The 22920-nt window shown below is 37.6% G+C and overlaps 2 long non-coding RNA genes across 2 annotated transcripts; both read left to right on the top strand.

Moving 5' to 3' along the window:
* Positions 1-872: 872 nt before the first annotated feature.
* LOC149090139 (uncharacterized) lies at positions 873-5266 on the top strand. The gene is made up of 2 exons (XR_016193173.1): positions 873-969; positions 4963-5266. It is a non-coding gene; the product is annotated as an uncharacterized LOC149090139 (long non-coding RNA).
* Positions 5267-13241: 7975 nt separating this feature from the next.
* LOC149090140 (uncharacterized) lies at positions 13242-18831 on the top strand. Its single transcript, XR_016193174.1, has 2 exons — positions 13242-13381; positions 18522-18831. It is a non-coding gene; the product is annotated as an uncharacterized LOC149090140 (long non-coding RNA).
* Positions 18832-22920: the final 4089 nt, after the last annotated feature.

The following is a 22920-nucleotide window of genomic DNA, read 5'->3' on the forward strand; positions in this document are numbered from 1 at the left end:
ATCCATGAAAATTTGAAAAGACTGAAATTGCTTTTAATTTAAAATGAATGAAGTTGATTTTAATTTAAAAGAATGAAATTTGAGAAAGTTTGTAAAGTAATGAAAGCAATAATTCCAGAACTTCAAGTCTTTATAGAAATCCAGAATTTATGAGAGGGATAATCAAAAATTATGAAATAATTTTCTATTATTGATGAAAAAAAATTTTTTTTTCTCGAAAAAAACTAGTGAAAGAGGAATCAAAGAAATAATTAAAAAAATAATTCATGGGCCGGGATACCAGACCCGCCATCTTCCTTTGATAGTGGCATTGGTATACCTCGACAAAAATATTTGAATGTCTGCTATAGATGTAGAACACACAAAACAATTTCTTTTGTCAAGTTTTTGAAGTAAAACTATGAAAACGTCATTGCATAATAAAATTGTTTTTAAAAATGCATTCTCTTTTGATCTTGTTTACGCCAAATTGAGAGAAAATAGAAATGTTCTGGAACTTATTTGATTTCCCATATCCTTCATCAATTGGTTGACAAAAAGATGCGAAGGCCACCCCATCGATAATAACGTTTCCGTGCTTAGGGGCGTGAATATTTCATTTTTTTTTCAAACGAAATCATATCCGTGTATTCATTTCTTCACGAAAGGGTTGGTTGGTAAATACAATTTTTGGGACATAACCGTGTCCGTTTTTTTTGACCAAGGACAAATTCGTGTTTTCGAATCACTGCGCATCGGTTCCCATAAATGCACGCGATGCTCCTTATTATTATCTTTGTATCGTTCATTGGTTTTTAATATTACTTACTTTTTATTTGCACAGTTTTTATTGCATAATGTTTCCTTCGGTCTGCACGCATGGCCATCAGTATTTAACGAGGCATTCGTTTCAGCTGACGGCATTCGCAACATTGGTGTTGAAACAAACTTCCTGTGATTTCACGACAAGAACAAACAATGCGCTTCTGGGTATGTGCCGACTAGTTTTCATTAGCGTTTTTTTTAATTATATATTTCATTTTTTTCAAAACTATTTTGATATATTTAAATTGATGATATTTAAATTTGCTAATTTCCAATAAGTTATGCACAGAATTTGGCATTCTTTTCCCCTTTTGAAAGTCGAACTTTTCGATTGTAATATTTTATTGACTATCGATCATTTTTACCGCACCACGGTCATTTTTCTGCCCACGAGGGCTGATCAGACAAGCACCTACAATTTATTGCCAATTTCGGCCGGCAGCGTTTTTTCTTTTGTCATACTCACCGAGAGGCTGGTGCGCTAACTAATCGGTCCGTTATTCCTTGCGGTAGCCATCCTTTTCTGTGGTCATGTTGCCGTTTCTGATGCACGCCTGTGGCAGGAAAGTTTCTGACAAGGACGAAACGCGTGTCGAACTCGCGACACCTCTTAACATCCTTTGGTACTTTTGCCTAAGTATTTAATAATCATATAAACACACTGTTTATATGATTATTAAATACTTAATGAATCAAGTATTAATGAATTAAGCATTTCTTAATATGATTGTTAATACTCAATAAAATAATCGTTTACTAAATTACCATCCTTAGTGTAATTAAGGTAAAAAGAAATAAATCCAATATCTCGTGAACAAGAAAAACTTTGCGAAATCATCTCCAAACTGCACAGTATAAGCGAGTGTCTTCGAAACCCCTTCACAAGTTAGGATCATTCAAAATTTTACGCAACACATTTCTGCGAGCGAAAGCTAAAAAATGTAGTCAGAATGTAGATGAGATTCATATTTTTGAATTGAAAAAGTCAATTTTTTGCATCATTTCAATTTTCCTGAATAATCAGTCAGAAATTTGAAATTTTTTTTCCCATCTCGCACCCCCTGATTTGATACAATAACGATCATCCTGGCAAAAAGGAATATAAAAGAGTCTTCACTCCCTCTATTATTACGATCTCGTAAGGATTATTACTCTTCTATTGAAAATTTTACCAAATGCTTAATTACCAGCAGAAACTGAGTATTTATCTGATTTAAGAGAATCAGAGATAAATACTCACAATAATACTCATAAGCATAGTGATGAATCTTGATTTTCCTTAGTGTCTAAAAACATATGAACAAGTGTCTTCTCGAAACTTATTTGTCTCTTCCAGAGGAGGATGAATGATTTTGCTGCCCTCTTGTTTTAGTCTAATATTCTTGGCCACCCATCACCCGAATTTCCTCCCCCCCCCCCCCTATAAAAGCCTGGGTATCACCTGAATTTTTTTTTAAAATACTTATTAGCCATCCAAGGCTAAGCTACCCATAATGCCCCGTGTCTAATTTGTAGCTTCTGCTATATTTTCCTGGTCATTTACATTGTTCACGAGAGAAAACACTGGTCTTAAGAATATGAAATTCGAATGATATTGAGAAAAAAAGAAAATTTGATTTGAAAATTGAAAACACTTTCACTGTGTCAACCATATAATTCATGTTGTGGGGGGCGCCAATCTACCCAACACCTCCTACAATTTCTTAACATTTGTATTTGTTTTCACAGCTTTCTGTGTCCCCCATAATAATAATCAGCCGTAGAAGGTTATTTCAGTGGAAATTTTCTTACCTTTCAACCTTTTTCAGTCGAAGGTTATTTCATAGAAATTTTCTCATATTTCGAGTGGGGGGAAAGGGGGTACTCTCCTTTGACTATAGCCTTGTAACTCCAGTCGGTCTACCCATGGCGTGAATCAAACCTCAAGGCGTGAATGCGAGGCGGTCTCCCCTTTAAAAAAAGTATGAAAATGCAAGCACTTATTATATTCACTTGAAAATATAGAAGACAGACGGCATCATTAGCCAAATACGAAACAAGCACAATTCTGACAACGTACATACACTCCGAACATATATTCCGGCATGTGCCAATTCGTTAGAAATTCCGCAGTGGGATGTGCAGTCCCAAGAGCCGAATTATATGGGGAAAAATAGGTCTTATAATTAAATACGGGATGACCCAACGAATCTACACCTTAAATCGAACCTCCCAGCTCATCACCCTGGCATAGGCGGAGATAGACTTGAGAGTCTGGGGAGTGCACGATAATTTCTGAGGGGAGGCATGATGATGATGCCAATTCATATATACGCAAATACATTAGATGAGTCGGCTTCACCTTTGACGCTGGCCCTCCCCCCTGCACCGTGGGTCCGCGCTTACCTAGGGCTAGGGTTCCGTAAGCTTCCTTTTCTTGTGGGTTTTTTATTTTTATTTTTTTACATAGACATCTCAACAATGTATCCCCGGGCAAAGTGATGTTCTGGGAACCCATACTCCCCCAGCTTGAGAAATAATATCCTAAATATTTACATACATATATATTCGAGTCGAGAATCATTGTACCAGATCTCATCGTGCAGGGACAATATGTGAGTCCGGGCCATACTCATATGGGTCAATGGGTTAAGATGGCCCTGGTTATATAGACAACTCTACTGGATTCTGAAAGTAATCATATCTCTCCCCCCCCCCCCCATAATATCTCACTTGAAAGCGTTATTTCTCCACAGCCCTCAGGTCCTCTTCACCACTTGTCGTGGCTTTCCTTACAATATCCCAGAACCGTAAGGGAGCCGGGTTTACGGAAATTTCGTTCCGAGAAATTTCGTCTCTGTGGTGTATTTCGCCCACGGACATTTCATTTGCCCTTAACGTATGAGTGACCAGGTACGTGACTCACTGTGTGAGTGACCGAGTGATTGTATAAGGGAATGACTTTCTTTTTTTCTTTCAAACCGAGCACAACTCAGGTCTATCACCATCTATGGGTGATTTACTATCTAGTGCCGGAAGTGTAACTGTGTGTGTACCTAACAGTCTGAGTGCGTATGTAATGTTGTGTTTTGATTTTTCAGTGCTGCTATCTATATTTCAGAAGTGAAGTGAGTGATATGTTATGATTGAATTACGTTTGTACTGCTTGTAGGTCTGTCGCTCTCTGTATCGAGATTTTTTGAACGGGAAATCTGCTCACATTCGCGCCTTGAAGTTGGGAACCACAGAAAACCAATTTCAGATGACCACCACTGTGGTGACGGTAGGGTTTTTAACCCGGTACCTTGCGACGATGAGTGAATGACTGACCAAGTGGATGGGTGGTTGACCACAGGGCTTTAACTCAGACGTTTGCCATCCTAAGTAGACACGATTCAGCCACCCGGGACAAACATTATTTTGCCACCCCACAACTTTAAAATTCGCAAATTTTGTAACGGTGTTCATTCACCTAAAACTGTCGCCCCCAAATTTTGCCGTCCGGGGCAGTTTCCTCCTGTCCCCCTCTAGTTCCGGCCCTGGATGATCCTATGAGTCACCAAGTGAGTGGGTGAGTGAACCGTATGAGCGATTAAGTGTGTGATCATATGAGTGATCAAAGTGAGTCGGTGGGTGACGGTATGAGTGAGTAACAGCATGTGAGCATATGAGAGACCAAGTGAGTGTGGTTACCCCTGCGGTCTGGTCATTCACTTGGTATCTCATACGGTCACCAACTTGATCACTAATACGACCACTCATACGGGCAAGCTTTGTTAATACAGCTACTCATAGGGTCACTCACTTGCTCATGTGTTCGCTCAACTACCACCCACTTGGTCACTCATGTTCATTATTCATTCACCCATATAGTCACTCACACTCACTCATATGGTCACTTACACAGTCAGTCACTTACTTGGTCATTAACGCGGTCACTCATACGGTCAGGGCAGGAATAATGTCAGGGCCGAAATTTGCGGTTGCGAAATGTACCGGGGACGATACGTAATGGGGGCGAAATTTCTGGATACCATGAGGAGCCTTATGATCCCAGGTGGAAAAAGAGTGTAGTTTAGTGTACACGAGACATTTTCTCAGAATGTTTTTTTTTACTAATCATATGAATATACAGTATCTGCTTATACTGGTTTTATTTATTTGTGCTTGTGATTACAGATATTGCAATTGTTGGCGGTGTGCCTTTTGGCCCTCTTTGGATGCACCAACGCTCAAGGAGGAGGAGCAGGACTAGGAACAGGAGGAAATGCTGGCGTTGGTTTCGGTTTCGGTATGAATGCAGGAGCAGGAGCAGGAGCCGGAGGAAATGCTGGAGCAGGAGGAATGGGTCGCAAGAGGAAATGAAACCTTCGGCAAAGAAACAAAAGGAAAAATTCTTACTTGAATTCAAAGAAGAAACAATGTACAATACGATTTTTTGCTCTAAGCGATCTTAATGCTGTAATAAATATTGCAACAACGATTAATGTTTCGGGAAATATTTTTGATCCCTATAGAGCGAAATAGCGAAATATAATGCAATTAGCAAAAATAACTATAGAGGTTCCTTCATGTATTGGAAGCATTGAAGAAATTACAAACCATCGTAAAATGATAAAAATGTCTGAAACACATTGTTAAGGAGCCACGGTAATGAAATTAATCATTCCAAAAGTCATTGTTGATGACCATGAACATTTGTTGCCCGGTAGTTTTTTGCCCATTTGGGACATTTGCCCAGCTCTGATGAATTTTTAAAATGGCCTATCATTCAAGTCGGGCCCTAATTGGTATACTAGTATATGCAAGATTTGGCGAAGATCGGTCTAAAATTGTATATGTGCATTATATACAGGGTGTCCTGTAAGTCCTAATGCTGCTTTTATCTCATCATCCGTTCTATCTAGAGGTAGGGTGTGAATTAAAAAAAAAAAAGCTCAAAATGTGTTGAAGAAACCACCCTGCACCAGTTTTGAGTGTAAAATACAGTGTGTCACAAAGTAAAAATCGAAATTTTTCATAAAAAACCAAATTCGAATTTATCTTCTAAAGCCCAAAAAAAAAAAAAAAAAAAAAGTTCATGTTTCCGAATGCAATATCCGCTGAGATAATTAAATGTAGAAATCGGAGGAGAAAAGCTGGCAAAAAAACAGCATAAATGAGGGAAAGAAACGTTCTTTGTTAGTATATGCTGTCTAGTCCTTCTTCCCAACTAATCCCTGTTTTAAATTCAAGTATCTCAGTGTATATTGCACTTGCAAAAATGGAATTTTTTTCTCTCCTAAGGAGAGACAGGGCAACAACTTTTTAATTGGGAATTAGAAGACGGGGGAGGGGGTGAAATATAAAAATTCCGATTTTTTTTTATTTTGTGACGTACCGTATTTAATCTCAAATCTGGTACAGTATGATTTCTGAACACATTTGAGTATTTTTTGAATTGGAATCATTTCTCTACGACAGAGGTCTTCAACCTTTTGCTAGTCGTGAGCACTGCCTGTATTCATGCTCAAAAGAAAAGCATCCTTATGGCAAGTTTGGCATAAAAATTATTTTTTTTGGGATGATCTCAATCCTCGAATACACAATTTGCACAGGGTGTTTAACAGGAACGTTGATCAAGTACCTGTGAGCACGAAATCGGACACGAGCATCGAACATTGTGGGGGCTTCAGGGAGCACTGTCATACTCGAGAGCAACGGGTTGAAATGCCTGATCTACACTGAACGGTTGATGAGATAAAGGCCGTATTAGGACTTACTTGGGCAATTTGTATAGCCCACTTTCCCCACACATAAAGCATAAAAAATATATATGCCAGAAATACATTACAAATTATGTGAAAACTTCAGGCTCAATGAAAGCAGATGAAACATCGTACTAACCGACGTTTCATAGATTTTATAAAAGGGCATAACTAATCGAAATAATCAATTCTTTTATAAATTATTGAGAGTTTGATTTCTCCGATTAAGAAAACACGATAGAATGTAAAAAAATATGACCGTAATTTATACTTGTAAGATTAGGAAGTAATATTTAAAGTCAAAGATAGATGACGCTAAAAACACAACTAAAATTTATTCAGGCGCGCACAATATCGAAACTTTAACTCGAAATGGAAGGAAATTTGTCCACGAACGGAAATAAAAATTTAAAATTATGTCAACCGATGTCTAACTCCACCGAATTTTTTTATAATGAAGTTGAACTAAAATAAATTTTATCCAGTTAATAACGTAAAACATAAATTTATTCAATAGAAGAAATAAAAATATTATTATAATATTCATTAGTTCAAAAATTTATGTTTCAAGTCAACGCTAGTAACCACATTTTTTATCGCCCTTTCGATTTCTTAACCAAATCACACGCAACTTAGACATATGATTACTGGCTACTTAAATAACATGTTTGAAAAGTTTCAAAATCCCCCCCCCACCCTAAACTATTCCATCAGATGCAATGAAGAAAATCAGACTTGGAGCAATCGACATGTTGCGGGAACACGTTCAAAGGCAAACCCTTCAATTTAAAGGGCAATCGACCGAGCCCTTTAATACTAAGAGTTAAAAATTAGAGAAAAAAAATTCGTTTGAAGTTCTCAATGCTAAAAACATCCAAGTTCTATTGAATACGGCCTATAAAATTCGCGAATAATCATGAAACACACTATCCAAACAGCCAAGACCATAGAAACTGGATGGCGGGAGGGGAGACTTGGGGGTCTGGTCTCCGAGAAATGTGGGAAAATGACCAAAAAAAGGGAAAAAGGTGGCCAAATCTATTTGATCCTTTGACCTATCACTTTGGTCTCCCCCCCCCCCCCCCGAAATGAAAGTAGGTACCCCTTCGGAACGAAATTTCTGGCTACGGGCTGCAAAAAGGAATTTATGGCAGGAAAAATTCAAATAAGCATTTTTACAAAAAAAATAAAAGCTTGAAGGAGAATAAAAAAGGCATTAATGTCATTTTTAATAAAATTCTGGGCTGTATTTATCAGTAAGAAATACATAGAGTGACCATGCTTCCCGTATTTCATGTAAAGTTTGGCCATACTACCTTTTTCTGTAAAATTGCCGTGTTTTTTTTACGTATTTTCAACAAAGCCTATTTGCATTTTTTATTCTTTATTGAAATCAAGGATTGAAATGATTTTTGCAATTCATGTTTTCGACGTTTTAGTTTGTGTAATTTATTTTATTCACTGCAATATGCAGCAGCGCTTCATTTCCAGGAATAGGTGATTTTTAAGTGAGTTTAGTAAGAGTTAGCAACTGTGCTAGCCTTTGGTATCATTTCAGAGCACTAGCAATGGTCCGTATTTTAACGAACTCGGAATCCCAAATTCCCGTATTTTTTCGAGGAAACAAATACATTTTTTCCTTTCGCAACCTGAGAATACATCATAGTTTTCCTTTACAGAATCTTCCCTTAAAAAATGCATAATATTTGTAATTGCATGTTGATTCACCAGTTATAAAAATCAATCTTTTTCCAGTATGGCCCAGGTTTTCTTCGACCACCTGCTTATATCTTTTCGTTGAAACAGAACGGTGGGTCATGATCCGGTTAGGAGAAGGTTATAAAAATCAACAGCTCAATAAAACAAGATTCATCAGGATAAGAGCGGATTAAAAAAAATAATTTTTTATAAGCGGCAGGCACCATAATACAGTGAAACCTGGTTACAACAAATTAGAAGATTCCACGAATTTTTTCGTTATAACCGAAAATGTATTCAAGAATATTTTTTTTACAAAAATTATTATCTGATACAAAAAATGCATGAAGTTGTCACGTTATTGTGATTTCGGTGACCATATTTGATCACGAAAAATACGGGAAATTTGGATCAAAAATAGAAGACCACCAATTTCAGCCCATAATGTTGCCAATGTTAGGTGAAAAATCACTAAGCATTATCTACTGTATATCGAGCTTATAACGTATCGCAATATAAACTCGGTGACTATATTAACCGTTGGCGAGAAATATGGGGATACAGCAAATTAAATGCACTTAACTGGATTATAGAAAATATGCGAGATGAATATTTATATTATAGTCATTTTTATTGCATAATTAAATCTTCTGCAAATCACACCATTCCCATTTCTAGAAGAAGGTAAAGAATAGAAAAAAAGATCATTGAAAAAAAAAAATCGAATGAAATGGGACATTTGATGAGGAAAGTCGGGAAGGGCACAATTATAGTGGAAATATAAATGCGGCTCCGTGAAGTCATTCACAAAAAAAAAATCTGCATATTTTTAAATGCAATATTAACGGAGATATTTTACTTCCAGCAATTATCGCCAATGATTGAGGTTGTAGGTTCACAAATGTAGGTTGTAGGTTCACAAATGTAGGTTGTAGGTCACAAATTAAAAGGTGAAATTTTTGCTCCCACTAGTAAGTCACCCGGAGCACCAGACGCACCGTGTGCCCCAACCCGCTCCTAGTTTCGTCTCTTGGATTGAGTGAGTGAGCAAGTGATTGAGGGAGTGAGTGAGCTATGGAAAATATGAAAACATATTAAGATGTTCAATTTTGGTTTATGCCGTAACTGGCATATTTTCGATATTTCTGCAACGTGATCGATATTCCTTTCAACCATTCCATTTATGCAAGAACGAAAATTAAAAAAATTTTTTTTTATAAAACATTCCAATAACACTATACAGTACAAAGAGAAAAACATTTGGAAGAATAGACAGTGTCTTCAAATTGTTTTTTCTCTTAAAAAAACTGATGAAAAAGAAATTTCCAGAAATTTTTAGGATACAATATTCGTCTTGATACATTTTGGAACGCCATCTACAACAAATTTTTTCAACTTATGGAACAAGATCATGCTATTATCATTTAATATGAATTTATATGATTTGTCTTAATTGTTCGATAGTCTCGAAAAATTATTTACACATTTTTGAAAAAATGACTTTGTTTTTATTTGAAAGAAAAAAAATATATATTTGTCCTACTTTACGTTTCCATAAGTTTGAATTTTTATAAAAGTAAACTTTTTAAATAAAATTTTGATACAGTTTTTATCTTCATGTGTTGGTTCGTTAACAAATTCTCAATCGATTGCTGTTATGGCGGTTGGAAGAGAAAACTGAGCAGGGCCGGTCTTAGGTCTAGTGGTGCCCCCCCCCCTCCCCAGGCGACAATCCAGGGTGATGTGCTAGAGGAAGCAATTCACACCCGCCATCTAATACGGGACAGATTCATTCTACCATATTATCAGACTCTTGGTGTGGTAACCCCCACCCGGCACGCCGCAGGTGCAGTTTCACCGGTCGCACTGCCCTGAGACCAGGCTCTGTCGCTTACGCCAGCGGTTCTCAACCGGTGCTCCGTGTGAATTCCCAGGGGCGCCGCGGCCACTCGACGAAAAAAAAACCCCCAGTAAAATTTGAAAAAAGTAATTATAAATATTTTTCAATAATATATATATATATACAGTCGAATCCCGTTTTAATGAATACCGTTATAGCGAAAATCTCGTTTTAACGAACACTTTTCTAATGCTCTAAATAAGTTTACGTAGGAACAATGCTAGGTAACATGGAATTCCTTTATAACGAAATATCGTTTTAACGAAGTTTTTTTTTTCTCGAAATCTTCGTTTTTCGAATTCGAATATCTCAGTTAATATTGCATTTTTGCTGTCATCAAGAGAGACAGGGCAACAACTTTGTAATTGGATTTTGGAGCACATGGAGACGGTATAAAAAGCTATTTTTCTTTATTTTAATAGAAAATAAAATTAATACAAACCCCCTTGAGACATGAATAACATATCTGAGTACTACACGTTATTTGAAAACTTTTTCTAATTTTAATTATACCTTAAGTTTACCAGTAAAATGCCATACCCTGTATGTAACGTATAAGTGTAAACATATGACTTCTATGCATATACAGAAGCGCGAAACTTTTCAAATCACACAAGCGGCCCACCGGCCGTGGCGTCGAAAGTGTTTCGAACCTGAGGGTGCTCGTCTGGAGCACTATGTAGGAAATTTTGATTTTCCAACCAATTCCGGGGTGCTCGGACCCGTGTCACAAATTACCGTGGGTGGTCGGACACCCGGCTCCAACGCCACTGCCCACGGCACACTTACACATGACTTAAATGTTCCGCGACACATTTGGATCACTTAAGTGGCCTTAGACTTGTTTTCAAACCAATGAAGTGGCGCACTCTCTCCTAAAAGTTGAGCACCTTTAACGCAGAATGAGGATGCCATACTGGCATTATGCCCCAACAAAATTTAAAAAATATTAAAAAATTTTTTATGAAGGAAACTTAATAATTGTATGACACTCTAAGTCGGGGCTGCAACTAGGGGGGGAGCAGGCGAGTCTCTTGCTCCGGGCGCTGGATCAGAGGGGTGCAAATTTTATTCTCAAACCTCTCCTTCAACATTACAAGGGGGCGCTAAAATTCACACTTGCCCGGGTGACCAAACATCTAGTTGCGGCCCTGCTCTAAGTAATTATGACTTCAACTGATGCCTTAATGAAGGTTGTTCAATATTGATTGCTCTGGATCTTTGAGTCTAAATATTCACATCATGCTGGTTGGCAATAAATTACCAGAAAAAATAGTTTATGCTACTCTGATGAAATTTCTGCAATTAAAAGTTTACTGCACAAAAAAAACATTTATGCATCTTTGAATGATCAGAAACAAACATTGATTTTCATTAAAATTAAAACCAAAAATACGTTAATAATAATTGTGTGGTGACCCTTGGGTCCCAACTAGAGAGGGGGGGGGGGCAGGTGGGTCTTGTGCCCCGGCCTCCTTACCAGAAGAGTCGCAAATTTCACCCTTTAACCTCTCCTTCCAACATTACAAGGAGCTCTAAAGTGCACTGGATCGAGGTGAAAGGGTAGGCGAGGAAAGTTAGGCCACGGACTCAGTATGAAATCTAATTATTTTATGTTTTAGAAACTAATTTTTTTCAATTGCAAATTTTGTTGCATAAATAATTTGTTAAATGTTGGTGACTCAATGATTTCGGGAACACAGGTATAGGCATCATAGGCTTTCCCTTCGAGCTCCAATTTTATATATTTTGCGGTATCGAAATTGCCTAAGCTTTTGTCCAAAAATACATAACGTTGTTGCCGAATGCATAGGCAGGGGCGTCGTAAATGTTAGGAACTTATTGGCAACAGGGGCGTACGCAGGATCGAACTAAGCAGGGTAACTCAAAACTTCTCGGGAAGTTTTCTTCGATATTAACAGAAGTTTTGGTTAATATGACATATAAAGGGTATTTCCTTTCGATATTAAATTTTTTTACGTAAGAAATTTTGATTTCTGAATCAATTTAGTGGTGCTCACACCTCTGCCATAAATTACCGTGGCCGCTCGAGCAGAATAATATCTTTAGTCTATGATCCTGACAAACTTAGCCCCTTGTTCCGACGCCACTGCGCACACAGGAATTCTTAAAATATCTGAAATAGTATGTATGGAAATGATGAATAAAAATTAATGAAAATTCAGAATTGATTAAAATTTGGAGTCGATGAAAATACATAATAGAGGAGAATTTGGAATTAAATTGAGGAGAATCTATTAAGTAAAATTTAGAATCCATGAAAATTTGAAAAGACTGAAATTGCTTTTAATTTAAAATGAATGAAGTTGATTTCAATTTAAAAGAATGAAATTGGAGAAAGTTTGTAAAGTAATGAAAGCAATAATTCCAGAACTTCACGTCTTTATAGAAATCCAGAATTTATGAGAGGGATAATCAAAAATTATGAAAAAAAATTTCTATTATTGATGAAAAAAAATATTTTTTCTCGAAAAAAACTAGTGAAAGAGGAATCAAAGAAATAATTAGAAAATAATTCATGGTCCGGGATACCAGACCCGCCATCTTCCCTTAATAGTGGCATTGGTATACCTCGACAAAAATATTTGAATGTCTGCTATAGATGTAGAACACACAAAACAATTTCTTTTGTCAAGTTTTTGAAGTAAAACTATGAAAATGTCATTGCATAATAAAATTTTTTTAAAAAATGCATTCCCTTTTGAGCTTGTTTACGCCAAATTGAAAGAAAATAGAAATGTTCTGGAACTTATTTGATTTTTCCCATATCCTTCATCAAATGGTTGACAAAAAGATGCGAAGGCCACCCCATCGATGGTTATAATAACGTTTCCGTGCTTAGGGGCGTGAATATTTCAGTCTTTTTTCAAACGAAATGATATCCGTTCATTCATTATCTTCACGAAAAGGTTGGTTGGTAAATACAATTTTTGGGACATAACCGTGTCCATTTTTTTTGACCAAGGACAAATTCGTGTTGTCGAATCACTGCGCATCGGTTCCCATAAATGCACGCGATGCTCCTTATTATTATCTTTGTATCGTTCATTGGTTTGTAATATTACTTACTTTTTATTTGCACAGTTTTTATTGCATAATTTTTCCTTCGGTCTGTACGCATGGCCATCAGTATTTAACGAGGCATTCGTTCCAGCTAACGGCATTCACAACATTGGTGTTGAAACAATCTTTCTCTGATTTCACTAGAAGAACAAACAAAATGCGCTGCTGGGTATGTGCCGACTGTTATCATTAGAATTTTTTAAATTATTTCATTTTTTCAAAACTATTTTGATTGAATGTACTTGTTGATATTTAAATTTGCTAATTTCCGATAAGTTATGCACAGAATTTAGCATTTTTTACCCCTTTTGTAAGTCGAACTTTTCGATTGTAACATTTTATTGACCATCGATCATTTTTACCGCACCACGGTCACTTTTTCTGCCCACGAGGGCTGATCAGACAGGCACCTACAATTTATTGCCGATTCCGAACGGCGGCGTTTTTTTGTCCGAGAGGCTGGTGCGCTAACCAATCGGACTGGGATTAACTGCGGTAGCAATCCTTTTGTGTGGTCATGTCACCATTTATGTTGCACCCCTGTGTCAGGAAAGTTTCTGACAAGGACGAACCACGTGAACTCGCGACGTCTCTTAACATCCTTTGGTACTTTTGCCTAAGTATTAATTAATGATTATTAATACTCAATAAAATAATCGTTTACTAAATTACCATCCTTGGTGTAATTAAAGTAAAAAATAAATAAATTCATATCTCGGTAAAGAATAATCTCGGTAAAGAATCTCGGTTACAGAAAAAGAAAAACTGCGATATCATCTCCAAACTGCATAGTATAAGCGAGTGCCTTCAAAATCCCTTCACAAGTTAGGATCATTCAAAATTTTACGCAACACATTTCTGCGAGCGAAAGCTAAAAAATGTAGTCAGAATGTAGATGAGATTCATATTTTTGGATTGAAAAAGTCAATTTTTTGCATCATTTCAATTTTCCTGATTAATCAGTCAGCATGTTTAAAATTTTTTCTCAATCTCGCATACCTGATCTGATACAATAACGATCATCCCGGCAAAAAGGAATATAAATGAGAAACGTCTTCACTCCCTCTATTATTACGATCTCGTAAGGATTACTCTTCCATTCAAAATTTTACCAAATGCTTTATAGCGCAGTGGTTCTTAACCAGCGGTGTAGGAAAGCATTTTTAGGAGTGGAAGATAGAGAAAAAAAAATTAGTAACATGCTGATTGAGATTCTTCAGGGATATTGAAATGATGCGAAAAATTCAATTTTTCAATTCAAAAATACGAATGATACCTACATTTTGAAACTTTGCATCAGTCCGGGGCTGTGAGCGGTTCTATCTATCTATCTATCTATCTAGTTTTTTGGCTTTTGTTCTTAAAAATGTATTGCGTGAAATTTGAATTTTCCCAGCTCGAAAGATTTAGAGAGCGCACTCACTTTCAGATGCTTTTGCTAAGTTTATTTTTTCGTTTGCGATACTACAGATCCATTTCTTTTTTATCTCAATTAGTGATGGTAATTCAGTGCAAAATAATAAGTGCGAGAAAGCGCACGTTCTCAAATGAAGTTCCAAAATTCTTAGTTAGAACAATTTTTGCGTGTAGAGTTGGAAGCATTTACAAAACTAGAGAAGGCAAAACTTCACAAACACTGCTCTATACCAGTTACAAAATGCCTGTTTGAATCATTTTTGCTGATTTAAAGAAAAACCATGAATCGCTTGAATGCAAGTGATATATATATATGTGGGTAAGACCGTCCTTTTATAAACGAAGAACCTAAATATCAATATAATTATGAAAAAACAATAATAATTAAGCCACTGAAATCGATACGTCGAGTGATTTTAACTTTGTTGTGCCGACACCTGTGTGGGCATTTTTCTTTAATGAATTAGTTTTGCAATTATATTTTAACATACGAATTTTTTAAACTGTTACTTTTAGTGGATAATTAACGTAATTAATGACAAAAAATACATTTTTAAAACAAATTGACTCATTGTTCAAGGGAGTGCGGTAAGGTAAATTGAACTACACTGGTGGTGCGGGATGGAAAAAAGGTTAAGAGCCACTGCTTTATAGTTACTCATAACTAATATTTAATCAAACGTGAGGGGTCTGAGCAATTTCATGATAACCATCGGTGCTTCTGAGTTTCCAGTTCTCATAATTTGTGAAGGCCATATGTTTCAAATTGAATGGATGCGATTTTATATTAATCACCAGCAGAAACTGAGTATTTATCTGATTTAAGAGAATCAGATAAATACTCACGATAATACTCATAAGTATAGTGACGAATCTTGGTTTTACTTAGTGTCCAAGAACATAAGAACAAGTGTCTTCTCGAAACTTATTTGTCTCTTCCAGAGGCGGATTCATGACTTTGCTGCCCCCTTGTTCTAGTCTAATGTTCTTGGCCACCCATCACTCGAATTTTCCGCCCTGGACAAAAGCCTGGCTATCTCTTTCTGAATTTTTTTTTTCAAATCCTTATTAGCCTTCATCCGCTAAGCTACCCATAGTGCCCCGTGTCTTATTTATAGCTTCTACCATCTTTTCCTGGTGATTTATATTGTTTACGAGGGAAAACACGTGTCTAAAGAATATGAAATTCGAATGATATTGAGAATTTTTTTTTTTTGATTTGAAAATTGAAAACACTTTCACTGTCGACCATATATTTTATCTTGTGGGGGGGGGGGGGCGCCAATCTACCCAACACCCTCTACAATTTCTTAACATTTGTATTTGTTTTCCCAGCTTTCTGTGTCCCCCATAATAATAATCAGCCGTAGAAGGTTATTTCAGGAGAGGGGAAGGGACAAAATGATAGAAATTTTCTCATATTTAGGGGGAGGGGAAGTAGGTCCTCCTTTCACTATAGCCTTGTAACTCAAGTCGGTCTACCCATGGGCAATTTTTACTACCAAATGAGCTGAGCCAGAAGTTTGTGTGCCTGACAACGTGAGTGAGCTTCTAGTGTTGTGTGTGAATTTTTTGTGCTGCCATCCATATTATACATCCTGAGTGAAGTGTGATGGTTGATTGAGTATGTGGTGTTGTTGTAGGACCTCTTTTTTTGCGGTTTTCAAACTTCAAGGCGTGAATGCGAGCCGGTCTCCCCTTTAAAAAAGTATGAAAATGCAAGCGCTTACTATATTTACTTGAAAATATGGAAGACGGGTGGCAGCACCAACAGAATACGAAACAAGAACAATTCTGACATGATAACATGATGTGTTAGTGCAATACATACACTCAGAACATATATTCCGGCATGTGCCAATTCGTTAGAAATTCCGCAGTGGGATGTGCAGTCCCATGAGCGCATCTCTAGCACATCACATTTGTATGGGGAAAAATAGGTCTTATAATAAAATACGGGATGACCCAACGAATCTACACCTTAAATCGAACCTCCCAGCTCATCACCCTGGCATAGGCGGAGACAGACTTGACAGTCTGGGGAGTGCACGATAATTTCCGAGGGGAGGCATGATTATGGCGCCAATTCATATATACGCAAATACATTAGATGACTCGGCTTCACCTTTGACGCTGGCCCTCCCCCCTGCACCGTGGGTCCGCGCTTACCTAGGGCTAGAGTTCCGTAAGCTTCCTTTTCTTGTGGGGTTTTTTTTTCTTTTTTTTACATAGCCATCTCAACAATGTATCCTCGGTCAAAGTGATGTTCTGGGAACCCATACTCCCCCAGTTTGAGAAATAATATCCTAAATATTTACATACATATATATTTGAGAATCATTGTACCAGATCTCATCGTGCAGGGCCAATATGTGAGCCCGGGACAACTCTACTGGATTCTGAAAGTAATCATATTCCCCTCCCCCCCATAATATCTCACTTGAAAGCGTTATTTCTTCACAGCCCTCGGGTCCTCTTCACCACTTGTCGTGGCTCTCCTTAGAATATCCCAGAACCGTAAGGGAGCCGGTTTACGGAAATTTCGTCCCGACAAGTTTCGTCTCTGGTATATTTCGCCCGCGGACATTTCAGTTGCCCTGAACGTATGAGTGACCAAGTGAGTGACCAGGTATGTGACTCACTGTGTGAGTAACCGAGTGATTGTATGAGTGAATGACTTTCTTTTTTTCTTTCAAACCGAGCATAACTCAGGTCTATCACCATCTATGGGTGATTTACTATCTAGTGCAGGAAGTATAACTGTGTGTGTACATAACAGTCTGAGTGCGTATGTAATGTTGTGTTTTGGATTTTTCAGTGCTGCTATCTATATTTCAGAAGTGAAGTGAGTGATATGTAATGATTGAATTACATTTGTACTGCTTGAAGGTGTGTCGCTCTCTGTGGCGAGACTTTTTTAACGGGAAATCTGCTCACATTCGCGCCTTGAAGTTAGGAACCACAGAAAACCAACTCCAGACGACCACCACTGTGGTGACGGTAGGGTTGGATCTCAAGAGCTTGCGACGATGAGTGAATAAGACTGACCCTGTGGTTGACCACAGGGCTTTAATTAGGACGTTTACCGTCCTAAGCAGACATGATTCAGCCACCCGGGGCAAACATTATTTTGCCACCCCACAACTTTAAAATTCGATAATTTTTTAACGGTGTTCATTCACCTAAAACTGTCGCCCCCAAATTTTGCCACCCGGGGCAGTTGCCTCCTGTCCCCCTCTAATTCCGGTCTTGGTTGATCATATGAGTCACCAAGTGAGTGGGTGAGTGAACCGTATGAGCGATTAAGTGTGTGGTCATATGAGTGATGTGAGTCGGTGGATGACGGTATGAGTGAGTAACAGCATGTGAGCATATGAGAGACCAAGTGAGTGTGGTTACCCCTGCGGTCTGGTCATTCACTTGGTAACTCATACGTAACTCATATGGTCACTAACTTGATCACTAATACGACCACTCATACAGTCAGGCTTTGTTAATACAGCCAATCATAGGGTCACTCACTTACTCATGTGTTCGCTCAACCACCACTCACTTGGTCATTCATGTGATTATTCATTCACCCATATAGTCACTCACACTCACTCATATGGTCACTTACACAGTCAGTCACTTACTTGTCACTAACGCGGTCACTCATACGGTCAGGGCAGGCAAAATTTAAGGGTTGAAATTTGCGGTTGTGAAATGTACCGGGGACAATACGTAATATGGGTGAAATTTCTGGATACCATGGGGAGCCTTATGATCCCAGATGGAAAAAGAGTGTAGTTTAGTGTACACGAGATATTTTTCTCAGAGTGTTTTTTTACTAATCATATGAATATACAGTATCTGCTTATACTTGTTTTATTTATTTGTGCTTGTGGTTACAGATATTGCAATTGTTGGCGGTGTGCCTTTTGGCCCTCTTTCGATGCACCAACGCTCAAGGAGGAGGAGCAGGACTAGGAACAGGAGCAGGAGGAAGTGCTGGCATTGGTTTCGGTTTCGGTATGAATGCAGGAGCAGGAGCCGGAGGAAATGCTGGAGCAGGAGGAGGAGGAATGGGTCGCAAGAAGAAATAAGACCTTCGACAAAGAAACAAAAGGAAAAATTCTTAATTGAATTCAAAGAAGAAATAATGTACAATACGATTTTTTGCTCTAAGTGATCTTAATGCTGTAATAAATATTGCAACAATGATTAATGGTTCGGGAAATCTTTTTGATCCCTATAGAGCGAAGTTGCGAAATATAATGCAATTAGCAAACTATATAGTTTCCTTCATGTATTGGAAGCATTGAAGAAATTACAAACCATCGTAAAATGATAAAAATGTCTGAAACAGGGGGGGGGGGATCAAAAATGGCTGAAAATTTGCTTACGTAATACTTGAATGGCCCCTAATGCTGCTTTTATCTCATCAACTGCTCCATCTACAGGTAGGATGTGAATTTAAAAGAAATTCCCAAATGTGTTGAAAAAAACCACCCTGCACCAGCTTTGAGAGTGGGAAAGTATGTCACAAAATAAAAAAAAATTCTAAATTTTTATGGCACCCTGCCATAAAAAAAAATCCGAATTGTAACTTCTGAAATCACCAAAAAAGATTTCACGTTTCCGAGTGCAATATCCGCGGAGATAATTAAATGTTTAAGTCGGAAAAAAAAGCTGGCAAAGAACAGCATAAATGAGGGAAAGAAACGTTCTTTGTTAGTATATGCTGTCTAGTTTGCCTTCTCATCCATCCTCCGGCTTTTAAATTCAAGTATCTCAGTGAATATTGCACTTGCAAAAGTGGAATTTTTTTCTGGCCTAAGGAGAGACAGAGCAACAACTTTTTAATCACCCTTTCGATTTCTTAACCAAATTACACGCAACTTTGACATATGATTACTGGCTACTTAAATAACATGTTTGAAAAGTTTCAAAATCCCCCCCACCCTAAACTATTCCATCAGATGCAATGAAGAAAATCAGACTTGGAGCAATCGACATGTTGCGGGAACACGTTGAAAGGCAAACCCTTCAATTTAAAGGGCAATCGACCGAGCCCTTTAATACTAAGAGTTAAAAATCAGAGAAAAAAAAAATTCGTTTGAAGTTCTCAATGCTAAAAACACCCAAGTTCTATTGAATACGGCCTATAAAATTCGCGAATAATCATGAAACACACTATCCAAACAGCCAAGACCATAGCAACTGGATGGCGGGAGGGGAGACTTGGGGGTCTGGTCTCCGAGAAATGCGGGAAAATGACCAAAAAAAGGGAAAAAGGTGGCCAAATCTATTTGATCCTTTGACCTATCGGTTACGTGCGACCGTGCTCTGTGCGACCAAGGAAAAATCGTGCCCTGTGTGACCAAGATAAATATCGTCGTGCCCTGTGCGACCAAATCCTTTTCTATTGTTCACTTCCACAACAAGGGGGCATCCTTCATGTCGTGGCATTATAATTGAATTGCTATTCTATTTCTGTAATCCATCTACTACAGAGATTATGTGACAATTAGTTGAGTATGTGATGGAAAGCAGAAAATATTTTTTTTAATTTATTTAAAATCGTTTTTATATTTTTTTATACCGTTCAAATCATTTAGTTCATCGAGACGAAAACTTGAATATCCATCTTGAGAGTAACATTATACAGTAACACTTCAGTATAACGTTGACCACGTTTAACGTCTTCCCGGCTATAGCGTCAGTTTTTTTGGTCCTGTTAGTACAATTTGTAAAAAAATTTATTCGGCCTATAAATATATTTATTCGGCCTAAAATACGGCCTATAAAATTCACGAATAATCATGAAACACAATATCCAAATAGGCAAGGCCATAGCAACTGGGGGGGGGGGGGATTGGGGGTTTGGTCCCCGAGAAATATGGGAAAATGACCAAAAAAAGGGAAAAAGGGAAAAAGGTGGCCAAATCTATTGGATCCTTTGACCTATCACTTTGGTCCCTTCCCCCCCCCCCCCCCGAAATGAAAGTAGGTACCCCTTCGGAACGAAATTTCTGGCTACGGGCCAGCCTATTTGCATTTTTTATTCTTTATTGAAATCAAGGATTGAAATGATTTTTGAAATTCATGTTTTCGACGTTTTAGTTTGTGTAATTTATTTTATCCACTGCAATTTGCAGCAGTGCTTCATTTCCAGGAATAGGCGATTTTTAAGTGAGTTTAGTAATAGTTAGCAACTGTGCTAGCCTTTGGTATCATTTCAGAGCACTAGCAATGGTCCGTATTTTAACGAACTCGGAATCCCAAATTCCCGTATTTTTTCGAGGAAACAAATACATTTTTTCCTTTCGCTACCTGAGAATACATCATAGTTTTCCTTTACAGAATTTTTCCTTAAAAAAATGCACAATATTTGTAATTACATGTTGATTCACCAGTTATAAAAATCAATCTTTTCCCAGTATGGCCCAGGTTTTCTTCGACCACCTGCTTATATCTTTTCGTTGAAACAGAACGGTGGGTCATGATCCGGTTAGGAGAAGGTTATAAAAATCAACCGCTAAAGTCGGGAAGGGCAAAATTATTTGAAAATTCAATAATGTAGTTCCTCCCAGAGGACTATAAAGTCAGAGCTTACTCAAGTTTTAAGAATGCCACGACCTCTGTAGCCGATTTTTCAGAAAATACATTGAAAATATCTCATTCAATTGCAAATCAAATGCAAAAAATTTCGTGTCAATCGATTAAGTTTTTCTTTCAAAAAGAAAGACAGAAAGAAAAAGTAATGATTTATAGTTTTAATGTATAGGCAAAACTGAACACGATTTTCTCTCGTTGCAGTTTTTGAGCTCATCTCCGTAAAAGATTGAAAGACAAAAACTACTTCACTGAAAATTCTGAAATTTTGGAGAAATTTATGAATTTTTAAAGTTTTTAAAGAATTTATGATTTATAGTTTTAATGTATAGGCAAAACTGAACACGATTTTCTCTCGTTGCAGTTTTTGAGCTCATCTCCGTAAAAGATTGAAAGACAAAAACTACTTCACTGAAAATTCTGAAATTTTGGAGAAATTTATGAATTTTTAAAGTTTAAAAAAAATATATGATTCAAATCTCTGAATTCAACATTTTTTTTTCAAGTACTATCCGTTAACCAATTGCTAAATCGGAGGTTCATTTCACCAACACATGTCGAATAAACATTTGTTCAAAATTTCAGTGTTTTTGGTGCGGTAGTGTTTTTTTATATTTTTTTTTGAGTGACTCTATGTCACTCTTTTGGTCATTCATGCTTGCACACGCTCTAGGTCACTCTTTTGATGATTTACATCTTTACACATGCTTACACATGTCCTAGGTCCTTCCTTTGGTCATTCACATGTTTTTACATGTCCTAGGTCCTTCTTTTAGTCGTTCACATGCTTTTACACTCTATAGGTCACTTTTCGTCGTTCACACGCTTGCACGCAATCTAGGTCACTCTTTTGATCATTGACATGCTTTCACACGCTTGCACGCAGTCTAGGCCACTATTTTGGTCATTAACATGTTGCACACGCTCTAAGTCACTCTTTTGCTCATTCACATGCTTGCACACCCTCTAGGTCGGTTTTTTGGTCACCCATTGACCAAGCCTATACCTATGTTGGCAAGAAAGGTGGATTAATTGAGAACTCTACAAATTTTGTCGCCTTTTTCCCATTCTGCTAATTTTCTTGGCCAATCATTCCTCAAATTTGCCGCCCCTCTGAACCTCCGCCCTTTGCAGACCCACCCTGTGCGGTGTCCCAACCCACCCTTTAGCGTCTCTTGGATTGAGTGAGTGAGCAAGTGAATGAGGGAGTGAGTGAGCTATGGAAAACATGAAAATATATTAAGATGTTCAATTTTGGTTTATGCCGTAACTGGCATATTTTCGATATTTCTGCAACGTGATCGATATTCCTTTCAACCATTCCATTTATGTGTAGTGCTTTCAATGACTTTTTCGCGTCGGTTTTTAATGGAGATAATGATATTCGATATACGGGTGTTGCATGGGGTAATAAAATGCTCAACGATATTCAAGTGGAAGACGTGGAGGTCCTAAATCTTCTAAGAAATGTATGTGCAAGCAAAGCACCAGGACCAGATAATATCTATCCCAGGGTTCTCAGGGAAGGTGCTAATGAATTGTTGGGGCCAGTCGCACAGATATACAGGAGTAGTGTTGCTGAGGGTATCGTCCCGAGAGATTGGAAACTGGCTAACGTTGTTCCGATATTTAAGAAGGGTAGTAGAGAAGTGGTGTCTAATTATCGTCCAGTGAGTTTGACGAGCTCCCTCTCGA

The sequence above is a fragment of the Pholcus phalangioides genome, unplaced genomic scaffold, assembly GCF_987345545.1.
Source record: "Pholcus phalangioides strain wild (caught in Gottingen) unplaced genomic scaffold, Ppha-v1.0 ptg000001l_1, whole genome shotgun sequence".
NCBI lineage: Eukaryota > Metazoa > Arthropoda > Arachnida > Araneae > Pholcidae > Pholcus > Pholcus phalangioides.